Consider the following 26,101-nt stretch of genomic DNA (forward strand, 5'->3'; position numbering starts at 1 on the left):
AACATTTTTTGGTAACCATCCTGCCTCATTTAACATAATTTATAGGGTCCTAGACATTGTTTTTTTGTTATTATCCTCCTATTTTTACAATAAAAATGCACTAATGCAGACATGTCAAACACAAGGCCCGGGGGCCAGATCCAGCCCGCAAAGTGGTTTCATGTGGCCCGCGAAGCCATCCTGGAAACAGTGAGGGAACGGCCCCCACTGCCTTGGCCCTGGCCCAGAGACCCTCCTTCTGCCAGAGACCCTCAGATCTGTCCCACTGCTGCCCAGGCCCCCATAGGCACACTTGATGCGAACGATGTAGAGCTGGCCACGCCCACCCAGTAGGCCATATGCACTGTAGCCATGCCCACCCAGTAGGCCATACGCACTCTAGCCACGCCCACCCAGTAGGCCACGCCCACCCTGGCCATACCCACCCGGCCCCCTGAGGGCAACCGCAATGCTGATGCGGCCCTCAATGAAATTGAGTTTGACACCCCTGCACTAATGGAAAAATATGAGATAGTTGTTTGGGGACATAAGCCAATGATTTATATTGAAATGTTGTTCATTACAGTATGTCAATCTAAGCTACTCCAATTTTGGTCAATAAGTATAAAGCAGTTATGTTGAATGATATTAATGCAGATTTTAATTAGTCAAAAATGCTGATTTTTTGTATAATTGTTTAAATTATGTAAATATTAATCACCCATTTTTTAAAAAAATCTTTCTAATTGGGGATCAGTTAAACTTATCACATCATTTGTCTGAATTTTTGTATTTTATGTTTTGAGATGCTATTGTATGTAACATACTATATGAAGCCACATTATTTTACTAGAAAAAGGAAAATGTTAAGCATTTTTCAAATTTGAGCAAAATGTATTCTGCTTAGCACTGTGCAAACTGTTGGAAAATATTCCAGAACACAGAAGAATACAACCTGCTTAGAATTACACATATCAAATATTTAATTCCTTATTTTCACACCAAGAATTATTACCAGAAAGCTTGCCAAAAACTGCTAAAGATTATTCACAAATTGCTATCTATTAACTTAACTTTGCAACTATTTCCCTTTCATTGGTCTAGTGCAGAGATCCACAACATTTTGGGCACCAGGGACCCGTTCCATGGAGAGAGGTTTTTCCGTGGACCGGAGGGGGGTGGTTTTATGTACTGTCTGCATCCCACGGATAGGGCTTTGCTTGTTTGAGCGGACCGGTTTCTGACATGCCGCAGCCCAGTGCCAGTCCACGGACCAGGGGTTAGGGGTCCCCTGGTCTAGTGGTTAGGCACCATGCTAGGGCCAGGAAAATATGGGTTCTAGTCCTGCTTTAGGCATGAAAGCCTGCTGGGAGATTTTGGGGCAGTCCCCTTCTCTCAGCCCAACTCACATCACAGGGTTATTGTTGTTGAGAAAAAAGGAACAGGAAGGATTATTAGGCAAGTCTGCAGCCATGATTTATTTATAAAAAAATAATAAAGTGGAATAGGGTATGTAGTAAAGCCACCCTAGTAGTTAGTTTTTGTTTTTTTAAGGGATGCCACAACAGAAAATGTTATCTTAATGAAACACTTCTAGTTTAACTTGGCCATCCTGGCCTTGATACCTTCCAGAAAAGTTGCGCTACATTTCCATTACTAGTGGGCTGTGTGGGTTATGGATAATGAGAGTTGTAATTCAACGCATTTGAAGAGTCCTAGTTTGGGAAAGGCTGATGAGCTGATTGGGTAGTTTGCTTGTTTTTTCTTAGTTTTTATAACCTACCCAAATCAAAGACTCTGGGCACATTAAAGAATTTTAAAAACTGATAAATCAATACTACTCCAGGACAGATGCCAGTAAATTTAATTAAGGTTGAAAGCTCAGTAAAATGATGTTCTACGTGTAAATGAGAAGGCTTTATGAATCTCTCAGAATAGGGAGTTCCACAGTGTGGGGCTGCCACAGAGAAGTCTATTTATTCATCCTATTATAAGGATAAAACACAAATTCTGTGAGATTTGACTCTTGCAGCTCGAAAAATTTGCTAGGGGCAAAGGTAATGCACAACAACAGAGTTCAGCTCCTCCTTCTGTCATCTGCCTTCCAAGAAGATTGGAATGTAGTGATGGCCTACTTGCTCTACCCTTTCACGATTAACCATCTCCTGGCCTGTAATAGTATTGCTTCTGCTAATATAATACTATCTTAAGTTGTAGCTAACAGCTGTGATTAATTCCCCAAAGAGTAAATCAAGGACTTCAATTAAAATTTACCTGGCCATACCTTAGTTACTTCAGTCCCTGTGTTCTTTTCAGTAATTTCTCCCTCTGGACATTTGCACCAGATAAACATGCCGCATCTTTCGCCTATCTACATAGCAATTTCTATTCCAGCTATTCTTCAATGATCTTGAATCATCTGAAACTTACATCTCTTCACAATTCAACTGCACAATCCCATCTTTGTTTACTTGACATTTTTCTTCTCTCACTCTATTTTCAATATTATAAATTTCCTATCAGTACCAGTTATTTTGACTATTTCTAATCTATACCCCATGAGAGCCTCTACTTGTGTGAAAAGCATGTTTTTTTTTACTGTTTCCCAACTTCATGTTATCACCACAAGTACAGTTTATATGTTTGGGAGATCACGTGGTAGGATGGCAAATGGCGTTTACCTTCTCTAACAGACTTTAATAAAGGAGAATATTTGTAGCTCGGGATTGACGTGAAGGGGTCCTTGATGCTCTCTGAGCTTGTTTTCTTGCAGACGTTTCATTATCCAAACTAGGTAACGTCATCAGTGCTAGTAGGGAGTGCAGTTTGCTGTCAGTTTATATTCTAGTGGCTTGCCTGTGTTGGTGGGGATAGTCTTAGAGATTCTTTGATTGGGCTGTTTGCTGTTGGCTTCTTTGTCTGTTTCTTGATTGGGGTATTGTTTACTTGATTGTTGGTCTGATGTTAACCTTGAAGTTAATATATGTTGATCTGGGTGCTGATTGCTGGTGGAGAGGTGCTTGGATCTTTTTGTTGGGCTGGGTGATTTTGCAAACCTATAGATGTTAATAATGTCTTATGTGTTTACTGATGTGTTTAACAGGCTTTCTTGAGTTGTTCTCACTGGACAGGCAGATTCAGTTCTGCAAAGTAATGTCTGACGTAACCTGACGTGCTATGCAATGTAGAGCACTGCAGGACATTACCAACACTTTTGATTTGGACTGTTAGACAATCAGTACAGCAGCAGTAGCATATCCTTATGGTCCTGTTTCATGTAAAAATACTTGTTTTCCAAGCAATGTCACTTACTAACACTAAGATCTCACAAACCATCACAGTCATCCCCCATTCCCAATCAAGGTGATATTGTGTATTGACAGTTGTGCCCTTTGGCATAAAACATGCTGTATTCTAATGAAACCCATTATGCTTCCCTAATCTCACAGTTCACTTCTTCATTTCCATAGAAGTAGTTGAAACTAAAATCTGCAGTATAATACATGTATATATGTGAATTTTTAAAGGTCTGTCCTATGAGCTCTGTCAGAAGCAAAATATACACTGATTTGTCATGGGTTTTATTCAAATAGTGGCAGAAAATAATAGAGGAAATGTTTCAGATAATTCAGCTTAGTATTTGCCAGTATGTCACAGAAGATCACAATCTAAAATAAATTTTTGCATACCCATAACTGAGATTCTTGGATATTCCACTTAACCTACAAATTTCTCCACATCAGCTGATCACTTTAATTTCTTGGTTTCTGGGATCACTCTGGAGATAATCAGAAATTGCAACTAAATGGTGGGAGAAAAATATCTGAGTTTTGAATGTTCCTACAAAAAGCATTGGGTTAGATTACTATGTGAATTTATAGCTGAGCACTCAGAGAGTTTCATTAATAGATAAGTAACCAGCATTTTTAATAGCTTCCAGAATTTTGATAAAGCACTGTAAAGTTTGGACATAGCTTTATCTAATTCAGAGGACTAAATTGAAGTCTACGGTATATTTTTATATCTTCCACAATCATCAGTAAGGAAGTTTGGAAATTATTTTTCTGCCAACTTCAACCTGACACATGCACTTTACATGGTTCTCCTTTGTAGTATTTCAGTTTTTCTTTGCTCTGTCACTGAAGGCTAAATAACATATGGATTATCATCTCTGAGATGGCGAATTTCACTGTTTAATCACCATTAACTAAGATATGTAGTTGTTGCCCATACAATAACATTGTTTTTGTTTTAATTTTTTGTTTATGCTTACTTCATTCAAAAACCATACAAAAATATTTGCTTACAATATTTGCTTACAATTTGGGTGTCCTGAATATGTGGTACTGTAGGAAGGTGTGAAGATTTAATCAAGAAAGGAAAATTTAATTATTTGGAAGATTTGTTTGTTTCCAGCCTTGAGTAGTGAAACGCCAAGCAGTGAAAATACCTAGTACTCCTTCTTCCTCTTATTTTCCCCACAACAACCACCTTCTGAAATGTATTGGACTGAGAAAGAGTGACTGGCTCAAAGTTATCCAGACAGCTTTCATGCCTAAGGCAAGATCACAGTCTTCCAGTTTCTAGCCTTCTGCTTTAGCCGCTAGTGACTAGACCATTAAAATAAATAAAATTAAGAAACTGGTCAATAGACCAAACTAGTGACCAGTTTCTAAATTTTAATGATTTAATAATTTTAATCATGTATATAGTATAATTTAAAAATGATTCTGAATTTGTTCCTCCATATAATGGAAAAACAGTGCAACTCTTTAATTAATGAAAACCTTTAACAAGTATCCACAGACTAAAACACTAGAGGGTTTTTAATTGCTTGCTGAGGTCCCTTCACTCATATATCTCAATCTATATTATTTTTTCTATAAAACCCTATAAATAGATTGAGAAAAAAAATGCAACAGTTTAGCATATATACTGAATCAATATAGAAAATCCTTGAATTCTAAGAAAATGAAATCAAAAGGGAGTATATATTCCTTTTACCTCTGAATAATTCTTTGTAAGAAGAAAGTCTGTCAAATGGGCCAATGTTAGACCAATTAAGAGATTATAGTTCAAAAGAAATACTTTTCATTTTGCCTATAAGTCTGTAATGCAGTTGCTCCAGTGTATGGGTTAGGAATCATGTTACATGTTTATCATGAAGGATGTGCAACTTAAATATTATGATCTAAATCACAGGAAATGCTAAACTATAGCATGGCAAGATTAACAATGGTCTCATGTACTACTTATCCTTTTTGGCCAATGGACAAATAGAAGAGAAGGAGAACAGACATGAAGTAGATCTGGATTGCTTCTTTCATGCACAAACATACATACACATACATACACCATACACACCCCTCCTTATAGGCATGTGAAATTGTATATATGAACCGGAAAAGCAATAGCAATAGCATTTAGACTTATATACCACCCCATAATGCTTTACACCACTCTCTAAGCACTTTATAGATTCAGCATAGAATCTGGGTCCTCATTTCACCAACACTGGAAGGATGGAAGGCTAAGTCAACCTTGTGCCAGTCAGAATTGAACTACTGGCAATTGGCAGAATTGGCCTGCAATACTGCATTCAAACCACTGCTCCACAATGGCTCATGAAACAAGGATATGAGAGTGGCTTAGGATTTATAATAAAAAAATAAAGGTGGCATTAAAAAAAATCAAATAACTAAATTTGCCAATCTTCATACACAGTGGCTTTGAAGCAACTTTCAAAAAATATGCAGGAAATATTGGCCAGCCAAATGGAGCAGAAGTGGTCGAATTATTGCCAATTCTGAAAACAATTAGAAAACCACTGCTGAGTATAAGTTGCTGGATCCTCTTGTACATTATCATAGGAAATAAATGTACCCTTAGTTCCAAACATGTGCATATGTGAATATTTTAATGTGTCATGTTCATACGTGCAGTATGTCGTTCAATTTATTATCAGTTTATTTTCTTAATGGAAAATCTGTGTTTCTAGGCAGTTTTCAGTGTATCAATAAAGCCATAAAAACACCAATATTACTTTTATTATTGAATTGACAGGCCGTTAAAACCAAGCCTTTGTTTCAGCTGTAGACTTTGCAGACCATTTTCAGCAGTGATCCTTTTTTCAGAACAAGTCTGAAAACTGAGTACCAGTCATATTAAATTGTACACCTTTATTTATCAGTTTGGTGAGGTAGTGAGATTCTTTAACATCGTAACTCCACTTCAAACTGTACATGTTAACTCCTCCAAAGTTCTTTCATACTTAACCTTATAGCCGCAGTAGGGTTCTTCCCTTCCCCGCCCAATATATTTTCTAAAGGTGCTTAGAGGTTGTATGTGGATCAGCAGCACCATCCTATGGAAACTCTCCATGCTATCAGACTATTAGGCTTCCTCTGTGATGTTTTCAGAGCATTTGGTGGAGCAGTGGGCTAATGCCTCCTTAAGTAACACCGGCTGCCTGCAATTAGTGCAGGTTCGCATCCCACCAGGCTCAAGGTTGACTCAGCCTTCCATCCTTCCGAGGTAGGTAAAATGAGGACCCAGATTGTTGGGGGCAATAAGCTGACTTTGTAATAATGCCGCTTGGGGGGGGGCGGAAGCCCTAATAAGCAGGCATATACATAGAATGAAGGCGATTGCTAAGCACATTGATTTGTGCTTAGAGTGTAAGCCGCCCTGAGTCTTCGGAGAAGGGCGGGATGTAAATGGGATTAAAATAAATAAATAAAATAAATAATTAAATTTGCACTGGCCCACGTTAGCAATTGCTGCATTAGGTCTACTACAGAAAGGCCACAGATGCTGAAACTTTTCTGTTATGTTGTATTCTACCAGGAACAATAGTATGTTGTAGTATGCTATTGGAAAAAGTTTGACAGAAATGCTTCTGAACTTGCAGGAATGTGTATAAAATATTTTTTAATAATTATTAGAACAGACACATCGTGTACAAAGCTTGTGCAACTGTTGCTGCTTTGGAAATTGCCCCTGGCTGTTTCGATATACGTATTCATGCATGGCCACTACACTTTCTATACATATACATTGAGAAACAGCCAAGACAGCTTCCAAAGCAGTCTTGCAGATCTTGCAAACAAAGTTGTTTAATTATTTAAAAGTAGTATTTTGTTATACCTCTTTAGAATACTTTGCCTAAAATATCATGGCTTCCGCTATATTCTGTTTTCTGCTTAAATTCCTCAAATTCCCTGTAGATATTCATGTTTTTTCCAATATGGGAAAAGGACAGTTGGGAACTGGATCGGGAAAATGGTCAGAAGGAATTAGGATAAGTACTATCTCTTCTTGCGGGATAAATATATGGAAAATCTGATGTGCTGATAGATTTAACAGTTGGAATTATTACGACAATGGGTATGAAAAGGCTTCAGTACTGCAGAATACAATGAAATGGTAAGCTGTTATTTCATTTTAATAATATTTAATTAGCTAGCACCTAAAGACCTAAACAATTGATGATGAATTTAATGCCATCTCAATTCTTATGTGCAATGCTACCTCTGTACTAATGGTGTTTCTATGTAATTATAGCCTTATTTTAGTAAAAGAAATGGGATTTTTATATTATTTGCAATAGGTAATTGTTTATTGATGCTCAGTTTAAGTTGTTGGCAATGGCTGCTAAAATCCCAAATAGACTAGGATCTTTTCATCTAAGCCTGGTTCTCAGCATTCTGCCTGTCAAGCAGCAATTTAGTTTACCTGAGATGTACTACTGTTTGTTCCTATGGTGAAATCTCTCAGTATGGATTTCTTGTATGAGAATCTCTGCCTTGGGAATTCATTTTCCTCAGGCAGTTGCTACAGCAGATTCCCACAGTTGACAAGGCTGAATAGCAACAGAACTTCAGAAAAGAGGCAAGTGTTGTAAATTCTTTTAGGAGCATCCAAATATAAGGACAATATAGAAGAAAATAAGAAAATAAAACAAATAATAGATTTATTTCGACCACTGTCTTCACAGGTGTTTTAAACCTAAAGGAGAAATATAGTTCTGATGTGTGTTTTTGTGTTGTGTGTGTATATTGTGTGTGTGTGTATATGTATATGTATGTATGTATGTGCATAGATCAGGGGTGTCAAACTCAATTTCATTGAGGGCCACATCAGCATTGCGGTTGCCCTCAGGGGGCTGGGTGGGTATGGCCAGGGTGGGCGTGGCCTACTGGGTGGGCGTGGCTAGAGTGTGTATGGCCTACTGGGTGGGCATGGCCAGCTCTACATCGTTCGCATCAAGGGTGCCTATGGGGGCCTGGGCAGGAGTGGGACAGATCTGAGGGTCTCTGGGCCAGGGCCAAGGCAGTGGGGGCCATTCCCTAACTGTTTCCAGGATGGCTTCACGGGCCACATGAAACCACTTTGCGGGCCGCATCCGGCCCCCGGGCCTTGTGTTTGACATGTCTGGCATAGATAGATAGATAGATAGATAGAGATATAGATAGATATATATTCCTTGATGAGATTAAAAATGCGAATCCCAGGCCTATTAAAATTAACAGAATAAAAATGCGAATCCCAGGCCTATTAAAATTAACAGACTGAACGAATACTGGGATGCAGTGACAAAAACTTAACACAGTTTTTATTGTTAAAAGATCAAGCTTTCATTGGCTAACTGCCAACATCGTCAGGATGGAAACGCTGGGGTGAGGAGACCGCGTTGATACGCCATCAACATGAAAATGCCTTAACATCACAGATAACACTGCCTTATATCCACGGTGTATCCAAGGCCACAGCACACATACTGGCCCCTCACAAGGTCAGTGTTGCCCACAGACCTGATCGGACTCTATGAGCTTGTGTCATGCGCTCTAAAGATCCACTCCCTAATGAAGAAAAATCCTCGGTTGTGTACAAGATGTCATGCCAAAATTGTAATTACAATTACATTGGGGAGACGGCAAAATGACTGAGGACTAGAGTGCACGAACACAAGCTCGCTATTAGAAGACGAGCAACATTCACAGGTGTGGGCACACATGGCCACACATAACCATGTCTTTAATTTAACAAGGACCAAGGCAATTGCCAGTGATAACACTAAAGGCGGCCATTTGTTTAAGGAAGCCTGGTTCTCAAACCGCTCCTCCATCAACCGGCACATAGACCTCCCCCCTGCATACCAGGCACTAAGGAATTGGGAAGAGAAACGATATGCACGATATGGAGGCAAACAGAGCAAGCACTTACAGAGCGCCTCATTGAATCAAAATCGAGATTACACAACCATACAATCACCCTACATTGTAGAACACAGGGAAGAAGAGAAACGATCATTTAGAATGTCTGGTATAAGAACACGGGCAATGACTAGAGCAGGGGTCGGCAACCTGAAAAAGGAAAAGAGCCACTGGGAACCGGTTCCATCACACATAAAAAAAGTGGGAGCCGCGTGCGTGCATCCATGCACGTGCATGCGCAAAAAAACATTTTGCGCATGTGCAAAATGGGTTTTTCTTGCACATGCGCGAACGCTCGCGGTTGCTTTTTTATGTGTGATGGAACCGGTTCCATCAGGTCTCCGTACCTCCGTGCGAACGGGCAGCGGCAGCTTTCGCAAGAAGCGGTGCTGCTACCCATTCCGAGAGGTGCGCGCGCACCTCTCCGAACGACCGTAGGTGCGCGTGCACCTCCCTAAACCTCCCCAAACGTCTCCGTACCTCCGCACGAACGGGTAGCGGCCCCACTTCTTGGGAAAGCTGCCGCAGCCCGTCTGCAAAGCTGCCGAAAGCGGCAGCTTTGCAGATGGGCCACGGCAGCTTTCGCAAGAAGCGCCGCCGCTACCCATTCCGAGAGGTGCGCACGCACCTCTCCGAACGACCGTAGGTGTGCGTGCACCTCCCCAAACCTCCCCAAGCGTCTGCAGGTCTCCGGACGGCGGCGGCTTGGGAGAGGTGCGCGCGCACTCTCCAAACCGCCGCCATCCCGTTTGCACAGCTGCTGTGTTCGTCAATGTTTGATGAACGCGGCAGGTCTCCAGACGGGATGGCGGCGGTTTGGCGAGTGCGTGCGCACTCTCCAAACCGCCGCCATCCCATTTGCACAAGTGCCATGTTCGTCAATGTTTGATGAACGCGGCAGGTCTCCGGACGGGATGGCGGCGGTTTGGCGAATGCGCGCGCACTCTCCAAACCGCCGCCATCCCATTTGCACAGCTGCCGTGTTTGTCAATGTTTGACAAACGCGGCAGGTCTCCGGACGGGATGGCGGCAGCTTGGAGAGGTGCGCGTGCACCTCCGCCCTTCGGAAAGATGCGCGCGCACCTCTCGGAACAGGCGGTGCCACTCTCCATTTGGAGAGGTGTGCGTGCACCACTGCCCGTTCGAAGAGGTGCACGTGCACCGGGTGGCTGGGAGCTGCAGGAGACGGCTCAAAGAGCTGCATGCGGCTCCGGAGCCGCGGGTTGCCGACCCGTGGACTAGAGTTATGGCTATGACACACGGAACTGTCAACAATCCACTTTTGATAAAAGACACCCAGGGACAACCGCATCCTCCCAAAATGGATGCGAGACCGCTCAAAGAAATACGGCTGGCCTCAATGAACAGATCGGTGATGCGCTTTATGAGCAGAGCGCAGAGACACTGACAGTATAAATGCGATCTCCCCACGCCAGCGTTTCCATCCTGACGTTGGCAGTTAGCCAACGAAAGCTTGATCTTTTAACAATAAAAACTGTTTTAGTTTTTCTTACTCTATTCCAGTGCTCGTTTAGTGTGTGTGTGTGTGTGTGTGTGTGTGTGTGTGTGTGTGTGTGTGTGTGTATCAGAATGGAGAAGAGCAAGCTTGGGTCAACATCAATATAGTATATAGGTTTGCTTCAAAACCAAAGAGTTGCTTCAAAAAGCAGCAAATATAATGTTAAATATATCAGTGCAACTCCTTCCTTCCTTCCTTCCTTCCTTCCAAATAATTTGCCCAGAAAATCAGGCAGGACTGTGTCATGTGGAAAGGAAAATATTATTATAGGATTATTCTGCAGAAAGCTGTGGTTCTGTTATTCATTTCTCCTCCCTCCGCCTCATCTTATGATCTAATAAAATATCCCTCTTCTGAGGCCCATGCCAATGATTTTTATTGGGTAAAAAAGAATAATAAAAATATGCCACGTGCATTCATCCCAATCCTGTTTTCCCACACACAACTGATACTGCTAAACAAGAAAAAATAGTATGTTACATTCACACATTTATTGCAGGTCCATATTTATATGCTTTTTTTCCATTTAACTCCTAGCTTTCCTGCTGGTAGTAAAATAAATACACATACTTATCACCATCTGCTTATACCTTCACAACAAGGGTCTATATGATATGATATATCCAAGCTTCATTTCTGGCTACAAAAGTCCTGATGATCACTAGGTAGCAGCCCAAGTATAATACCTGCACTGTAGGCAAAATTTATAATAACAACTGAATTCAGATCTATTGAGATAGCTTATTTAACTATGGTTTGACTAAACCACAACCGACTGAGATAAGCCAACCTAGAAAGCCATAAATAATATGTTACAAGCCATAATACCTCTTTTTGTTTTCAGTATTTTTTTATGAATGTAAACCACTTTGGCTGATACTAAAAGCTGCTAAGAGATTTAGGAGGAGAAAAGCACCACCCTAACCTTTTTCTCTGAGACGTCATGATAAGCACAGCTAATGTCCCCATTCTGTATCGCCGCATAAAACCTGATTGAAATGGGTCCAGATATTCTACTTCCATAGTCCTCTGTGATTGTTGTCTAACATCTTCCTCTCTAGAAAGGGAAGGTTTGTGACTAGAGGATAGTTATCTTGAATTGTTACTGTATTTTCCGGCATATGACTTTTTAACCCATGAAAATCTTCTCAAAAGTTGGGGGGTTGTCTTATACGCCCAGTCGTCTTATACGCTGGAAAAAAAAACATAAATCAATCGAGTGTCCCCGTTCTTCCAAAGCAACTTCAAGCCTCCTTAGTCCAGTCCCCCCTCCAACGTGACTCTCCCTTCTCACCCACAAGAGCCTCTAAGCCCCTTCCCCTCCCCTTGCAAACGCCAGACCCCGGGAGCGGCAGGAAGCCCCTCCCCCTCCCCCTCCCCCAAGCGGCATCTGAGCATAAGCAGAGCGCGCCCTGCTACCCGCTATCTCTACCGGCAGTATGGACAGCGGTACTTGGCAGCCTGGCGCCCCTCTTGCCCGCAGACTACGCAGCGGCCCTCACCAGCCGGCCTCGGCATGGCCGCCCCAAGCCCGGCTCTCCAGCGCGTCTTCCAGGCCCGCCTGGCTGACCACCTCCTGGGAGGGGCTTGGCTCCAGACACGCGGCTGCTCCGTCTGCAAATCCGCTCTCAAAGTCGGATTGCGCTCAGCTGTGCAGGCTGCTGAAAGGCGGGGACTCGGAGTTCCCGCGGTGGTTGCGGCTTCTGGCGTGCCGTTTGCAGAGTCTGGCCTGGAAGAGCGTGTCTTGTGAACGCAGCTCTTGCGTTTATTCCAAAGGGTGGGTGGAAGGAAAAGCCCCTTTGGGCTTCAAAAGGGAGGCTTTGCACCATCTGCATCAGACGGGGCTGAATCAGGCTTGTGTCGGACACTTGGCAACTGGCATGTAAGTATTTTCCAGCATATAAGACAAAAAATCTTGAAAATCTTCCCAAAAGTTGGGGGTTGTCTTATACGCCAAGTTGTCTTATACGCTGGAAAATACGGTATATAAAATGTTCATGCCCTTTTGTACGTTATAATTACTTCTTTGCATAAATGAGCATCTGTGTATTTATGAAAAGCTCCTGTCCATAAGATAATATTAAAAGTAATGATCTGACATTTTACAGCAATTTTTGTCTGTGGGCTGGATTTCCAAACTAAGCAAAGAAGTTACATGTGCATTTTTCAATACAATTCTTTTGTAAAACACGAGACTAGTTTTTGCCTTATTTTCTGAATCATCAGCAGAGTTCCATCTGTCAAATATTAGCATACAGTATTTGGGACATTATCCAGGAGTGGATTTCCCTTCATTCTTATATTCTGAAATAGGGTTTGGACTTGGCTTTTGGTAGTTCATCTGATTTAAATGTTCTTCAGGCATAATTTTTGTCTATTCAAAAACCTTGATTGTATATTTTTTTCAAACAAGTTTTGCTATCGGTCCTATCTTTTCTTCAAGTGTCTTCACAGTGGTTTACATCAATAGTAATCTAATGTGATCAAAATTCTCAAAACAGCGGTGAAACTACAAACACACACACACACACACACACACACAGAGAGAGAGAGAGAGAGAGAGAGAGAGAGAGAGAGAGAGAGAGAGAGAGAACTTTGTGTGCGTCAGTGCTCTTCTGTTTATAAGGGCTTCAGCTGTGGCTATGTCAAGTGAGGGTCTTGTGATGGGTCAGGGTTTTTTGGGGGGGAAGTCTGGCTTTTATTTTCTTTAAAAAAGGTTTTATTGGTTTTTATAAGGATGGGAAGGAAAAAGGAGGGGTGGGGATTGGGGTTGGAATACAGGGAAGGTTGGGATAGGGGTTGGGGTTTTCCCCCAATAACATTCAATGTTTGGCAAACAGCATATTGTCTGGGTACATATATAAAACTGAGAATATTAGAGTTAATGATTGATAGCAACAATAATCCCCTTCATGGATTACTGCCTTGTCGTGGCGAAGGGGCTTGCGTAATTCAATGAAGCTATGAGCTATGCCGTGCAGGGCCACCCAAGACGGACAGGTCATAGCAGAGAGTTCTGACAAAACGTGATCCACTGGAGAAGGAAATGGCAACCCACTCCAGTATCTTTGCCATGAAAACCCTATGGACAGTACCAAAAGGCAAAACGATATGACGCTGGAAGATGAGCCCCTCAGGTCGGAAGGCGTCCAATATGCTACTGGGGAAGAGCAGAGGGCTAGTACTAGTAGCGCCAGAAAGAATGAAGCGACTGGGCCAAAGCCGAAAGGACGCTCAGCTGTGGATGTGTCTGGTGGTGAAAGGAAAGTCCGATGCTGTAAAGATTTTTTCTCCATAGGAACCTGGAATGTAAGATCCATGAATCAAGGAAAACTGGACGTGGTCAAACAAGAGATGACAAGACTGAACATTGACATCTTAGGTATCAGCGAACTAAAATGGACAGGAATGGGTGAATTTAATTCAGATGACCATCAGGTATACTACTGTGGGCAAGAATCCTTCAGAAGAAATGGAGTAGCCTTCATAGTCAATAAAAGAGTAGGAAAAGCAATACTGGGATACAATCCTCAAAATGACAGAATGATCTCAGTTCGAATCCAAGGCAAACCATTCAATATCACAGTAGTACAAGTCTATGCCCCAACCACCAGTGCTGAAGAGGATGAAATTGACCAGTCCTATGAAGCACTACAGCACCTTATAGAACTAACACCAAAAAATGATGTTCTTATCATCATGGGGGATTGGAATGCTAAAGTAGGAAGCCGAAAGATAACTGGAATAACAGGCAAGTTTGGCCTTGGAGTGCAAAATGAAGCAGGGCACAGGCTGATAGAATTCTGTCAAGAGAATACGATGGTCATAGCAAACACTCTTTTCCAACAACCCAAGAGACGGCTCTACACATGCACATCACCGGATGGTCAACACAGAAATCAGATTGACTATATGCTCTGCAGCCAAAGATGGAGAAGCTCTATACAGTCAGTAAAAACAAGACCAGGAGCTGACTGTGGCTCAGACCATGAGCTTCTCCTTGCAAAGTTTAGGCTTAAACTGAAGAAAGTAGGGAAAAGCACTAGGCCAGTCAGGTATGAATTAAATCATATCCCTGTTGAATATACAGTAGAGGTGACAAATAGATTTAAGGAATTAGATCTGATAGACAGAGTGCCTGAAGAACTATGGACAGAGGTTCGTGACATTGTACAACAGGTAGCAACCAAAACCATCCCAAAGAAAAAGAAATGCAAGAAAGCAAAATGGCTGTCTGAGGAAGCTTTGCAAATAGCTGAGGAAAGGAGGGAAGCGAAAGGCAAGGGAGAAAAAGAAAGATACGCCCAATTGAATGCAGAATTCCAGAGAATAGCTAGAAGAGATAAGAATGCCTTCTTAAATGAACAGTGCAAAGAAATAGAAGAAAACAATAGAATAGGGAGGACCAGAGATCTTTTCAAGAAAATTGGAGAAATGAAGGGAACGTTTAATGCAAAAATGGGCATGATAAAGGACCAAAATGGCAGGGACCTAACAGAGGCAGAAGAGATTAAGAAGAGGTGGCAAAATTACACAGAAGAACTATACAAGAATGAGCTTAATGTCCCTGATAATCACAATGAGGTGGTCACTGACCTCGAGCCAGACATCCTAGAATGTGAAGTGAAGTGGGCCTTAGAAAAGCTGAGCAACAACAAAGCTAGTGGAGGTGACAGTATTCCAGCTGAGCTATTCAAAATCTTAAAAGACAATGCAGTAAAAGTGCTACACTCAATTTGCCAGCAAATTTGGAAAACTCAACAGTGGCCACAGGATTGGAAAAGATCAGTTTACATTCCAATTCCTAAGAAAGGCAGTGCCAAAGAATGTTCAAACTATCGCACCATTGCACTCATTTCTCATGCTAGTAAAGTCATGCTTAAAATCCTACAAGCTAGACTTCAGCAGTATGTGGATCGAGAACTACCAGAAGTGCAGGCAGGATTTCGAAGAGGCAGAGGAACTAGAGATCAAATTGCCAACATACGCTGGATCATGGAGAAAGCTAGGGAGTTCCAGAAAAACATCTACTTCTGCTTCATTGACTATGCTAAAGCGTTTGATTGTGTGGATCATAACAAACTGTGGCAAGTACTTAAAGAGATGGGCGTACCAGACCATCTTAATTGTCTCTTGAGAAACCTATATGCGGGCCAAGAAGCAACAGTGAGAACTGGACACGGAACCACTGATTCGTTCAAAATTGGGAAAGGAGTCCGGCAAGGCTGTATACTGTCGCCTTGCCTATTTAACTTATATGAAGAGCACATCATGAGAAAGGCAGGGCTAGATGAATCAAAAGTTGGAATTAAGATTGCCGGAAGAAACATCAACAACCTAAGATACGCAGATGATACCACTCTAATGGCAGAAAGTGAAGAAGAACTAAAGAGCCTCTTGTTGCAGGTGAAGAAGGAGAGTGCAAAACTTGGGTTGAAACTTAACATTAAGAAAACCAAGATCATGGCATCTGGCCCTCTCAATTCCTGGCAAATAGATGGGGAAGAAATGGAGGTAGTGACAGATTTTATTTTCCTGGGCTCCAAGATCACTGCAGATGGGGACTGTAGCCAAGAAATTAAAAGACGCTTGCTCCTGGGGAGGAAAGCCATGGCAAATCTAGACAGCACACTAAAAAGCAGAGACATCACCCTGTCAACAAAAGTGCGTATAGTCAAGGCTATGGTCTTTCCAGTTGCAATGTATGGTAGTGAAAGTTGGACCATAAGAAAGGCTGAGCGCCAAAGAATTGAGGCCTTTGAACTGTGGTGCTGGAGAAGACTCCTGCGAGTCCCTTGGACTGCAAGGCGATCAAACCGGTCAGTCCTAGAGGAGATCAATCCTGACTGCTCTTTAGAAGGCCAGATCCTGAAGCTAAAACTCAAGTACTTTGGCCACCTAATGAGAAGGAAGGACTCCCTGGAGAAGAGCCTAATGCTGGGGAAGATCGAGGGCAATAGAAGAAGGGGACGACAGAGAATGAGGTGGCTGGATGGAGTCACTGAAGCAGTAGGCGTGAGCTTAAATGGACTCCAGAAGATGGTAGAGGACAGGAAGGCCTGGAGGAATGTTGTCCATAGGGTCGCGATGGGTCGGACACGACTTCGCAGCTAACAACAACAACAAGCAACACTAAATATAGTAAATTATAATAAAAAATATTAAGTTTTCAATCCATAATATTTTTCTTACTAGAATACATTCAAAAATACATATCACCTTCCTTTCTCTCTAATTCGGTTATCTAGCCATTGACTCAACAATCTTGCCTCGCACTTACGACCATCATAGCAACCCTACTATCATGGGATCAAAATTTGGAGGCTTGGCAACTGACATGTATTTACCACAGTTACAGCATCCTGGATTGCCATGATCGTCATTTGTGACCTTCCCAGCTGGCTTCCAACAAGTCAAGTAACGGGGGAAACCAGATTTGCTTAACAACCACAATTCACTTACCTGCAGTGATTCACTTAGCCACCACAGTAAAAGAGATTGCAAAATTGGGTGTAACTCACTTATCAACTGCCTTGCTTAGCAGCTGAAATTCTTGTCTCAATTGTGGCTGTAACTGCATATCCCTGCAGTTACCTATGTTAGTTCTTTCAGTTATCTTGGGAGGTGGTCTATCTGGCCTGGAAACTTTAACTAATTAAAATTAGTGAATGGTAAGATCTTTCTTACTATCTTCTTATCCATCCTAAGCTACACTTCCTTCCCTTCCTCCCTAGTGGCATAACCATCTTCTTCCTTCCACAGACTCAAAATAGGTTTGCCTTCTCACTTTTTTTGCTTCATCATATTTTCCTAGCAATACTTCTCTGCTTCCTGTGGCTTTCATTTCCAACATAACTTAAGAACCTTGTTATTATTGTTGTTGCTAGTTTTGATATTCCTTGCAAGGCTCAGATCATTCTTTGCTTTAGCTTTTCTGTTAGAGATACTACAGAATATGTTTCTTCAGTTATGTTCCCCTTCCTTTATTTCATAACCATATTCTTCGTTCTCCCTTAAAAGTTTAGAAAGCTCTTCATGTATTCAGGTATCCTTCATTTTGTAGAATCTCCCATCCTTATATGTTTTGTTTCTTCTATTCTTTACCCAAATACTTTCAGTAGGATTTCCATGTTCTGATTAATACTTTTGAAAGTTTGCAAGAAACATAAATATTTCTTTATATCTAGTACAATATCCCTCACTTTCTCTCTTTTTTTCCTTGTGAATAAACTGTAGCCTTCTAATGCTGTGTGTGAGAGCATCATTCCACCAAATTTCTTCCTTCACCATACTTATCTTCCTGCTTTAGGATCTCTAGTTCTTAGAGATCCTCTTAGAAATAAAATGAAATCCAAAGAGAAAGAAGAAATACCTGAGGTTTTGAATGCTCCTGGCATCTACCTGGTACTGTCCTGCAAAATTATGAATCACCTTTCTTTTTGCTTCTTCTTTTGTATTCTGCCTTTTTGGTCCCACTCTTGGCTCCAAATTTGATCCTGAGCTTTAGCTAACTTCCCCATTTAGTTCAAGTTTAACATTCTCCTGAAACGATTGGTGAGACATTTGCCAAACATTTCCTTCCCAGTTTTTATAACATATGTCCAGTCTCTTTCCAAGAGACCTTTGTGAAGATAGCATAGGTCAGGGCTTTTCAACCAGCGGTACGGGTACCACCTGTGGTACATTGGCACCTAGCAGGTGGTACGCAACCATCCTAGAAAAGTGGTGGTGGGGGGGAGGAATGAGCTTAAATGGTGGCAGCACCACACAAGCCTGAGCGAGAGATGGCTGGAGCTGCAGGCCTGTCAGGGCTCAGCGAAAACACCAGGATTAGCGCTTCTTCGGGGCTGTCAGGGCTCAGTGGAAGTGCCAGGATCAGTGCCAGTCTCTAGCTGGAGCTCGGCGCTGATCCTGGCGCTTCTGAGCTCAGAAAAAGCGCCGATCAGCTGGAATGTTGCAGCATCTCCAGGGTCTTGTGATGTACATTCAGATGCTTGACAACTGATTCATATTTATGATGATCAGTGTCCCAGGGTCATGTGAAGTGACCAAAACCTGCTGCAACCACCCAGCAGACAGGGGGAATAAAAACCAAACACCCCCCCACCCCCACCCCCCAATCCTCAACAGAAATGCTCACAATGAAAACCTCAGACAGGAGGAAGAGCGCTGCTGGGCAGGCAGGCAGGCAGGTGTCTTGCTCGGCTGTGGCTTGGGGGGGCACTTTTTTCAGTGCCATTGTAACTTCAAACAGTCACTAAGCGAACTATTGTAAGTCAAGGACTACCTGTGCTTCATCACTTTTTTTCTTTTTTGGTCAAGTTTTTGACACCTTGCTAGGCAACCGGTGGTACTCGGATGTTGCCATATCCTAAAAGTGGCACAATGGGTGAAAAGGTTGAAATGCCCTGGCATAGGTCATAGGTCACTTTTATTAAATCCTAGTCATTTATATAGCCAGTTACTGACTTTCAGGATCCTCTTTTTCCTTCTTGCACCATGACCCTCAACTAGTAGGATGAAAACATTTTGTTTCCATTTTTTTAACCTTCTTGCCAGCACCTCTTACAATGCAGAAATTCGTTCATGTTTTTTTCTGACCAGGTTAATTTATCCACACATGAATCAAGAAGAGAGGATATTTGTTGGTGGCTGTCCTGTATATGGAAGGCAGTACATTTCCTGCAGCGTCATATTGAGTCTGCACACAACTGGTTTGGTTCCTTTTAACAGAGAATTACTTACCACACTGTGGCATGCTCCTTTTTTTCTAATTTACTGTTATAGGACTTCAATCCATGGAAGATTGTTCTACTCTGATTGATGACATGATTGGCTCAGATGGCTGTCTAATGTCCTTTACAATGAGAACCTGGTATCAATTCCAGAATTCTATTATCATGAATATCTCTTGACTTTCTTGGTTCTTTTGGGCACGTTCTTCCACATATCTACATCTGCCAAAGAATTTTTTTTATTCTGACATTTTCTTTACTTCTCTCCTTTCTTGGAAAATACTTGTGAATTATTAGGAAAGCTATTAGTAAAACTTGCTCTTATTATTTAACTAAGGGACAAAATGCCTAGTTTCTGAAGATAACATAAAAGAGGAAAATGTCATAGAATAGGTAACATTATTCAACAATAAAAAGAGATGCAAAATACAGGTAGTCCTCAACTTTCAACAGTTTCATTTAATGACCATTTGAAGTTACAACGGCACTGAAAAAAGTGACTTATGACCGTTTTTCACATTTATGGCTGTTGCAGCATCCCCACTGACATGTGATCAGAATTCAGATGCTTGGCAATTGGTTCATATTTATGATGGCTGCAGTGTCCCAGGGTCATGAGATCACCTTTTGTGACTTCTGACAAGCAAAATCAATGGGAAAACCAGATTCACTTAACTGTTATTAACAACTGCAGTGATTCACTTAACAGCTATGGCAAGAAAGGTCGTTAAATAGAGCAAAATTCACTTATCTTGCTTAGCAACTGATATTTTGGACTCAATTGTGGCCATAAGTTGAGGACTTTCTATTTATTTACTTTATAAAGTAAATATATTTAATTTTATTTTGTCTGCCTTCTAATCCACAAAGGAAGCCTGACACCTTAAACAGGTTCTCTGAATGGCATTTGTGGTAGGACAGCAATAGTTCTGCAACATTTTTATCTCCGTAATGTGGACCCAAATATGGCTTCTTGTGTATAGTCATTCAAAGATTCCCAGCTCTTTTTATATCATTCTTGTTCTAAACATATATTCAGTTACTTCTTTTTCCAGAGTTCCTTGGTTTGTTCAGGGTCCATCACGTCCAACTTCTAGTTGACTGAATTCCAGAGGTCAGTGAGGCGTATGATTGAATTGCCCATCAGTGTGTTGGGTAAATCCGATCCATAAGCTACCTGAATAGACCATTCTAACTGGTACTACTTCTCTGCGGAGGTCAGAAAGTTAAGCTTCATAGCAGTGTGAAAATTATTGAATGGTGACATAAGATAGGTGGAAATGTTATCCCTTTTCAGATTATGAATCAATTTCTCCAAACTAAAAACTAGATTAAGACCACATGTATGATTCAGGCTGGAGAATCCCATGTTATCATGATGGCTGTGAACACCCATTCTTGAACCTGCTGCTAAGATACAGAGATTGGGAGTCTTCAGCAGCTGTAACTAAGAATCAACACCAGCCTGGATACAAGATTGAGAAGCTTGGGAAATATACTGCCAAGTATCATCATATGCAACAAAAGTGCGTATAGTCAAGGCTATGGTCTTCCCAGTTGCAATGTATGGCAGTGAAAGCTGGACCATAAAAAAGGCTGAGCACCAAAGAATTGAGGCCTTTGAACTATGGTGCTGGAGAAGACTCCTGGGTGTCCCTTGGACTACAAGGCGATCAAACCGGTCAGTCCTAGAGGAGATCAACCCTGACTGCTCTTTAGAAGGCCGGATCCTGAAGCTAAAACTCAAAATACTTTGGCCACCTAATGAGAAGGAAGGACTCACTGGAGAAGAGCCTAATGCTGGGAAAGATTGAGGGCAATAGAAGAAGGGGACGTCAGAAAATGAGGTGGCTGGATGGAGTCACTAAAGCAGTGGGCGTGAGCTTAAATGGACTCCAGAAGATGGTAGAGGACAGGAAGGCCTGGTTGTCCATAGGGTCACGATGGGTCGGACATGACTTCACAGCTAACAACAACATCATCATCTTATAATAGTACTGTAGAAGCATGCATATATTTACTAAAATACGTCCTTTTGGTATTTTAGATCAAATCTTATCAGCACAGGATGGCAGAAGTTGTCCAAGTCATTTGGAGGATGTTTATATTTGCAAATCCTACTCTCGAAATTATACTGTAGGTTATGGTAAAAGGAAAATTACCTCTAGAAGATGAAAGTGAGACAAGGAATTAGGGAAATATATAATATAGTGTTTTCCAATTTGGGGCTACAAAATGCTAACTTCAACCAGCATGGCCTTTTGCAAACCAAGCTAGATTTAGAGAATCAGGGACAGGACCTTGAGCAAAATAGGGCAAGAACATTCCCCAAGTCTTGGGAAACAAGATATTATTCAGAAGAGACTTAGGAAGCTCCTATCTGATGAATTGAATATAGTATAAAGGGGAGGAAGGATGAAGCACAACCAAGCTTGCAAGATTTTGGTGGATCACAATAAAGTATAGTTCTAATCTTCCTGTAGAGTCTGTTTCCTGATTTGGTCTGCCTAAAAGGGCTGACAGTAATTGTAGTCATGCAAATAGGGTAGACATTCAAGTTAGACCGTAGAGTTGAACAATTATTTCGGTTCAAGGTCTCGCCATTTAAGTGGCAAGATGCATAAAAAAAAATTATAAAGGATGAAAGGCAGCTCTTGTAAATCCTTCATGACAACTTGCAGTTTATGGATCTCTCTAGCTATATTCAATTAACAGGCTAGAAGCTGGCGTACCAAATCAATGTGAACCAGGTCTCCTCTCTTTCCCCCAGTTTTTCTGTTAGTGGTTTCACTTGTAACAACAATGGGTGAGGTCCCCACGTCTGTCGAAACGAAGGTCACCATTCTCATAATTTGAAAAGCACCGAGGGAAGCTGTTGAAATGGACATTTTAAAGATTTGTCTGTCGCAGGATTACGCGGGAGGGCACAAGAGGCGGGCGAGCGTATCGGCGGGCGAGGCGCAAAGAGTAAGGGAAACCGGTTCGGAAATGGAGTAGCGGGAGGGGTGGGATGGAATATATGGGAAGCAAATCCGGAATGAAGCGAGGACGACTTCTTCTTTTTTTTTCCTCCTCTTAGAAGGCCGTAGCTTTTATTTTTTATTTTTTTAAAGTTCTGCACATTCCAGTCTGTCTGCCGTTGAGATAAGCGACGCGAACCTTTTTCTTTTCCTTTTCCTTTTCCTTTTCCTTTCCCCATCCAGGTCTGCTTTTATTGAGGCGGGGAAGCCCAGGAAGGGAACGCGCGCTCACATTTGTGCTGCACTGCTGCTTTCTGGTTCTTTCGCTCTTTGCGGTAGCAATGATCGATGGGGGTTTGTCTTTACCTGTGAGTTGGGAAGCCTTGAGGTGTGGGAACCGGGGCACGCTTGGGTGCCCGGGCTGGGTGTGGTTTAGGCTGGGAAAGTAGCTCCCCTACCTCGGATGTCTCTCCTATTGAAGGAGCTTTAAAGGCTTGGGAAGTGTTAGCTTGCCTGCCTGGGGTCTTTCTACGGCAGGGGTCTTCAAACTTGGCCCTTTTATGACTTGTGGACTTCAACTCCCAGAATTCCTCAGCCAGCTTTGCTGGCTGAGGAATTCTGGGAGTTGAAGTCCACAAGTCATAAAAGGGCCAAGTTTGAAGACCCCTGTTCTACGGAGACAACCGGTTACTCTTTTAACAGAAAAAAAATAATCCACTGCGGGTCTCACAAGCGACTTTTACGCCTTTCGATCGTTTTAACGACGAACGGGCTGCGTTTATAGGGTGATTTTTTTTTTTGAGGAGTTGCAGGAGAAAGATCGGCGGCGGGCGAGAGGGATCGCCCAGGCGGCGCGTTTGCTTTAAAAAAAGAACGCGATTGGGCGATTGTCTCTTTTTTTAAAGGAAGAGGCGGTGGAACGAAAACTACCTTGAAGTATGGGGTTGGTCTATGCTAATTGGAGAGGCGGCGCCGGGATGAATGGAGGGAGGTAAGGGCGGCACAGCTTACAAGGCGAGGAAGGGCCCGTGTGTTTCGCTTTAAGGAACCCGTTCGTACCATTACGGGGGGAAAAAAGGGGGGGAGAGAGCGCGGCTCTTTTTCCCCCTGTCCCCCCTGCTTTGAGACAATACCATTCCCATTGCTGGGAGAAAAAAGGCCCTATGGGTTGAGGAGCGAAAGTGAGTAAGAAGGGGGGACGTTCCATCGATTGGGTACGGCGGGGGAGTGACGAGAGGCGGTTTCATTCGATGGCGGCGGCGGCGCGCGGGGGGGGGGCGGGTGGGGGTGGAGAAGAGGTAGAAGGGAGATGGGCGGTACCATGTGGAAGAGGAGGAGGAGGAGGGAGACTGACTGGCGGACAATGGAGCCTGTGTGTGTTTATGGGAAGGGAGCGAATTCACCCTCGCCGGGGAGAGTCACAGCGCCGCCCCCTCCTGCCCGGGGGTGAGGGGTGCCCCCTGGCCGGGCCAGGCCAGGCCACCTCCGCCCTTGTTCAGGAGAGCAGCGAGTCTTGAGGAGGAGGAGGAGGAGGAGGAGGAGAAACAAGAGGAGGCTCTGCATGGTGCCAGCTCCCCTGGAAACTGCGGGCCATGGGAGGTGAGAAGGGAGGGGGGGCAACGCGGTGATAATGGGTGTGTGTGTGTGTTTGTGTGTGTGTGTGTGGTGGCGAGACTCTGAATAACTGCGGACCTGTTCGGGGGAAAGTTTCAGAGTTCGGGGGGGGGGGCTGGTAAAAAAAAACAAAAAACCCGGGGCGGGCGGGCGGAAAGCGCGTGGGGGAATGGAAGAAAGGAGACTCCATAAGGCGGGAGGGGTCGGTGTTAGGTAAAGCGAGGCTGGGGAGGGGGTCACGCCGATTACTCTCCCAGAGCGCTGGCTGGCTGGGTGGGTGGGGGAAAGGAAGGAAGGAAGGAAGGAAGGAAGGAAGGAAGGAAGGAAGGAAGGAAGGAAGGAAGGAAGGAAGGAAGGAAGGAAGGAAAACAGGCTTTGGAGGAGGCCGAAAGGAGAAGGCGTGACCACTGGATGTGAGGGAAGAACAAACGGGCGGGGCGGCGGCGGGGGGGTTTGAACGTTAACCCTGGGAAAGGGGTGTGTGTGTGTGTGTGTGTTTGGGGGGGTGTTGTCTGTGATTTGAGTTTGTGTTATGTTTAGGAGACTGGAAGGGGATTTGGGTAGTTAAAAGGCGGCGGTGGGGATACAAAAGGTGGGTGGGTGTGGGGGGGGGAGGGGATTATTGGTGGAAAAGTGCAAGAAACTAAGCATACCTGAAAGTGTGCCTGGAGAACTGGAGATGAGGATCCTTTCTGCCTTCCCCTTCTTAAGAAGTATCGTTGGACGAGGTGATTTGTGGTTACTGGGATAATAGGGAATGAGGAGCATCTAATTCATGGTTTGGAGGGGATGAGCTCCATAATGTCTGTGGTGTGCAGAGGAAGGCTTGTTTTAAGCTACAGTCAGCTAGCTGTAAACCGGTTGGAAGAATAAAAAAAAATATAGCAGTCTATGAATGTGTTTTTGAGTTGTATGGGTAAGGATGAAAATGTTGGATTTAATTGATGCCACTGTATTGATTTCTTAGGAAAGCAAATTCTTTTTGTTTCCCTAGTGCAGGTCAGAGTATTGGCATAAAAGGAGGCATACATACAGCGAATAGTCAGAATGGTGCTAAAGAGAGTAATCTATTTCAATGTATTTATTAGGTTTATATCTACCTTTTTCATTCAAGGGCCCAAGCTGCCATGTAGAGCAGTCCTTACTCTTATTTTTCCCCATAACAACCATGTGGCTGGCCTAGGAGAGGAATCCGTCAAAAGTCATCTGGTTAGACTGGCTGAAAGTACACTAGAACCTGGGTCTCCCCTGGAAGATTGGCATGTTGCCAATTCATTACTCAATAGTCATTAATATCTATTATAAATGATAGATTGCATAAATCTTTACATGTGTAGATATATTGTAGATTTGGATGTAATGTTTATTTCTGCAATTAATGCGCTAATACTACATCACAGTTGCTTTCAAGGTAATATGCTCATTCCTGCAGTAACAAGTTTTGTGAAAGACAAAATTGCTCCTAAGTTTTGTCCTGTAAGCCATCACTTTATTATAGAGTTACCTAGTTTTAGTGCTTAATTATGTAGAAGAGATTTCATATAAAATAGTGTAGGTTTTTTACTTGGCTATTCTGAATACGATATACTCTACATGGATGGTATAAAATGGAAGGAATAAAATATGAATGCAATTTTGATTTTTTTTGAAGTGTTGGATACTTCAAAATAATCAAATTTTACATAGATTGGCCAGCGTAATTTGTCATGTAATTTAGGTGTAAAGTCAAAGTCAGCTATGTTACATTTATTCTGTACTGATACAAACAGAATAAGATCACAGATTGAGCATGTTAGGACACTGACACCTTCATGAAACCAGTGACATTTTTGCAGCCAAAGTCTGGAAAGTCATAATCCAGAAGGATATTTGGATCAGCTTCTATGACCTAAGAACAATAGATACTGATGGGGGTAGGGAGAGAGAAAAGCCAATACTGATTCTCCTTTTTTCTCCTTTTTTCTTAGCTGAAGATCATTGCATCTACATTAAAATATAGGAATGATGATTAAGCATACATGTCAGTATGATCACTGTGAATTTCATTTCATACAATACCCCATCATGTAGTCTACTAAG

At 42.5% G+C, this 26,101-nt stretch overlaps 1 protein-coding gene across 3 annotated transcripts in view; it reads left to right on the plus strand.

Annotated features, from left to right (window-relative positions):
* BCL9 (BCL9 transcription coactivator) overlaps positions 1-26,101 on the plus strand; it is a 116,635-nt gene that overhangs the window by 43,151 nt on the left and 47,383 nt on the right. For 2 of the 3 annotated variants that reach the window (XM_083362272.1, XM_083362274.1), the window contains exon 1: positions 23,786-24,007. The exons of the other annotated variant lie outside the window; for it this stretch is intronic. The gene's annotated coding sequence lies outside the window, so the exon portion shown is untranslated. Of the gene's footprint in view, positions 1-23,785; positions 24,008-26,101 lie in introns of those variants that run through there. 3 annotated transcript variants of the gene reach the window in all.

This window comes from Vipera ursinii, assembly GCF_947247035.1.
Source record: "Vipera ursinii genome assembly, chromosome: 4".
Lineage (NCBI taxonomy): Eukaryota > Metazoa > Chordata > Lepidosauria > Squamata > Viperidae > Vipera > Vipera ursinii.